Source organism: Zalophus californianus, chromosome X (genome assembly GCF_009762305.2).
Source record: "Zalophus californianus isolate mZalCal1 chromosome X, mZalCal1.pri.v2, whole genome shotgun sequence".
NCBI classification, from domain to species: Eukaryota; Metazoa; Chordata; class Mammalia; order Carnivora; family Otariidae; genus Zalophus; species Zalophus californianus.
The window spans coordinates 106,452,715-106,457,314 of record NC_045612.1 but is presented as its reverse complement, the minus strand read 5'-3'; positions in this window follow the sequence as shown (position 1 = coordinate 106,457,314).

Sequence of the window (4,600 nt, the reverse complement as noted above, 5' to 3'; positions counted from 1 at the left end):
CGGATCCCGCTATCATGACCTGGGCACAAGGCAGACACTTAACCGACTGAGCCACCCAGGCACCCCTCTGCTACCCCTTTCATCCACAAGCCTTTTGCTGATTTAAAGGTGACTGAGAACACCTGATGCTAAGAGAACAATTACAAGCCGACAAGGTAAGCAGCTGATCAGTGCCTCCTGTAGTCTCACCAACCCAGGGGTCACCAACCCACTGTGGCACACAGATCTGGAAAACAACCCGGTGTTAATTTAACATCCGTAAGGGTCTAGGCTCTAAATATCAATATACACCTGAAATAGAAAACTATTCACAAAACCTGAGACCCAGCTTCAAAAGGCTCAATCACGGATTGTAATGAGATGAACTTCCCTACCCAACTGCCTCCCAGAAGCAAAAGATAATACTCCCTGGAGGAAGATACAATCACCCAGGACCTCCAATTACCTCTATAGTATTTCATATATAAATTCCTGTATGCAATAAAAAAATAACTATACATGCAAAATATGAATGGAAACGAAAGGATCAGTAGCATCAGGCCTGCAACCCATTTTTTTCCATTTACTAGAGATTCCCGGCACAGAAAGAACAATGAATGATTTAGCTACACCCACACAATTTAGAGTGACACTGAGATAGCACAGCACATGTATCAGAAGCAAAACCATTAAAAATACTAACTGTAACAAGCGCCAACAGGTAATATAGAGCAACAGTGCCACTCATACACTGCTAGTAGGATGTAAAATGATGTAACCAGATTATAAATCACTTTGGCATTTTCTAAAGTATCTTAAAGATACACATATCATGTAACTCCACCACTCCATGCCTTGATGTTTATCCAAGAAAAATGAAAATGTACATGCACACGACGAATTATATAAAACATCCATAAGGATGTAAGGACATAAGGAAAAGAGGGAAGGGCTCAGGCTGGATCAGAAGGTGGGAAATCCAAAGATGCAAATGGAAACCTGAGAGGGGGATGAATATGTTCATCATCGTAATTGTGGCAATGGTTTCAAAAATATGTACATATTTCAAAATTTGCATTACTTTAATGTTGTGCAGTTTACTTTAATTCAACCATACCTAAAAAAAGCTGTTAAACATGTGTGGGATCTGCCAAAACATGTATCTAAAGAAACAGTGTAGCATTAAAAGCAAAAGAAATTGTGAAAATTTAAAATGTGATAATCCACCTTAAAAATTGAGAACACAAGAGCTGATCTGAATCAAAAGAATAATAAAAATAAAAGAAAATTAAAATCAGTTAATGAAATTCAGAAAAAACTTTAAAGTTAAGATCAACAAATCCAAAGTTGTTAATTTTGAGGGGAGGGGTTTCAAAGATAGTAAATCCTGGCAAAACTGATCACACACACACACACACAATTATCAATACCAGGAATATAGAGTAGATCATCACCATACATGCTTGAGATCCTTACATAATATTTTAAGTTATACGACATGACAAAATTCCAGAAACCACAGGATCACAAAACAAGAAATTTAGAAAATCCTGTAGGTTTTAATTAAACTGTATCCATAATTTAAATCCTTCCTACAAATGATTTCTATGGCTTGATGAATTTTGTGAACTTTTCCATAGAATTCATAAACAAATAACAAATATGTTATTTGCACAATCTTTCACAACCTCTTCCTCAGAACAGAAATGGTGAAAACACTCAACAAAATGTTGAATGTGATCCCTATAAATTTTACAATAGAATGATAAGGATATTATAAGAAAGAAAAAAATCAGTGGTTGGGGCACCTGGGTGGCTCAGTCAGTTAAGTGGCTGCCTTCAGCTCAGGTCACGATCCCAGGACCTTGTGATTGAGCCGCACGTTGGGCTCCCTGCTGAGCAGGGAGCCTGTCTCCCTCTGCCCCCCCTCTGCCCCTCTCCCTGCTCATGCTCCCACTCTCTCTCTTTTTCAAATAAATAAAAGCTTTAAAAAAATCAGTGGTTGATATGCATCATAACAAATTAAGAAAAAATCCTTATTTTTGAAAAATGGAATTGAAACACCCTTCAATTATAAAATCCCATGAACAAATTGGGTTTAATCCAAGAATAAATTCTTACTGGCTTAACGTTTTAAAATCAAATCTCTTTAACAAAAGACAAAATCATGGCACTGTCACAACAGATAAAGAGAAACCATTTGGTAAATTTTCCTTCCAGTTAACCAGTTTTTAAAAATCTCAGAAAACTATAGCAAATATCATTAGCGATTCAGTACTGAAAAACACAACCTGTGATCAGGATGGAGGCAAGGATGCCTACTATCACCAGTTCTATTCAACACTTTCTGGAAGTTAAAAACCAATAATGCAGGGAAAAGTTTAAAAATGCATAAATGATTGGAAAGAAATAAATGAACCTGTCCTTATTCACAGACTGTATGTTTCTGTTTCCATAATGTCTAAAAACAATCTACATGTAATAAATTAGATAATAATTGCATTTAGCAATATTGCTGGATCCTATACAGTTAAATCTAAACACATTTTTCTGAGAACAGCAATTCCCACTAAACATTTTGTATGCATCATATTAATGTGAAAACCCTATACTGCACGATCATAGTGTTAAGTCCTTTTCCATACCCTGATCAGTTACAAATTGAGAGGATTTTAACCCTAATTATTGTTGTCATTTTTTCTGATATCATGGCAACAAAGTCCCCTGAATATTAAATAAACTCTACATTATGCTTGACATTTAATCCTAATAGAAGTAAAAAGAACATTCTTCACGACAATTTCACTTATGGCCCCCAGTTTAATGATTTTAATGACTAAATACAGGTCACCTTCTTATAGACGATTCACAACTAATTATTTCTCCATGTAAATTTTCTATATTTCTTCTTATTATTTCTTTTTTATCTAGCAGCTCTGTTCCAATTCTGGCTCTAAGCATAACTTATTACTATCTTGTACTACTTTTAAAAAAGTAGATGGCTCAAAAGAATCATTAGTAATATGCTATCATTTGACAATTTATTTTATTCTATTGATTACAAATAAGGTGTGCATTCAGTGTAAAAGTTCCAAAAACTGCAGATATATATTCTTTCACAGAAATAACTATGATAAGCAGTGAAGAGTATAGTTTAACAAATATGCATACAACTATGCATTTACATAATTAATACTTGTGAACACATGTGAAATAAATTACAATTTATTTGTTTTTTTATTAAAAATAAGTCCTGCAATTATTTACAATGTGTCTGACTGGATGTAAAATCTGCAGAGCATTTATAGTATGAACACAGTATAGTGTATTAAAAATAGCTGAGGTTTGCCTTTTTATATCTATATTTTTATGCACGTTTGACAAGTTCTGTCACAGAAATGCAATTACTGTGGGGAGGCAAATTTAAAATATCAGTAAAAAAATAGCAAATTAATTTCCAAAAACTAAGTACCATTTTATACTCCCTCCAAACTCTGGTATCAATGTATAGAAAAGTTTATATCTTGGTATTTATTTAATTTCCACTAAGTCTTAAGCTTATTGTACACTGCCAATTAATACTTATTTTTGTACATATCACATATACATGTTATGAATACAAGTATATACTTTCAAAACTATTGGAATACGAAAATTATTATATTATTAAGTACATACATATATGAGTATGTATATGCATAAACTTGTTATTTTCACTCACATTCTATATATCCTGTTACTGAATTGGTTTTGATATGTCCTTTATTTATATAAATCATATCACCAACAGTATGTTTTCCAAAGCAGGATTTTATTATTCAATACATAACTACAGTAGATATAAATATCTTGCTCTAGGTAATATGTGTCACTTCCTCAAAGAGTCTTACAGTTTCTCATCCAGTTCAGTGTTAGTATCAGAACAATTATAGCAACAAACCATTTTGATACTTTGCTTATGAAAGTGCTTAAATTGCTTTAACTTATATATAATCTATGCAGGTATTTGTATGTATTTTAAGAAGAAGATGTTTTGGTTTTTGCTATTTTTCATATGAGCTATTCTTTTTTTTTTTTGCTATTGTCAATCCAATAAATTACCCTTTTATTTATACAAATGAAAAATTTTGGATTGACAAAGCAGAAATTTAAGTCTTAAAATATTTTAATAGTAAACTATATATTAGGAACTTATATGAAATATAAAGAATACTAATGAACCGTACAAAGTCCGGACCTCTGAGACAATATGTTACCTCCGCAGGAACCATGATTTAAACGATGGCTGCCTTCTCAACAGAATTCAGAGAACCGGAGATAATGGAGCAGAATCTTTTCAATTCCAAAATAAACAATGAAATTATCAATAACATTCTATGTCCAGCAAAATTATCTCAGAAAACTGAGAGTGAATCAAGACACGAGACTGAATTAAGAAGCGAGAGTAAATTAAGACATAGTCACATAAACAAACCTAAGACAATTCGTTGGTGGACAACTCGTAATTTACGTTGCTACCGGAAGTTCTACAGGTTGAAGGGAAAGGGCACTTGACGGAAAGTGAGAACCACGGAAATGCGTGAAGAGGGCCCGGTGGAGGGCCATGATGGCGCCCTCTGCT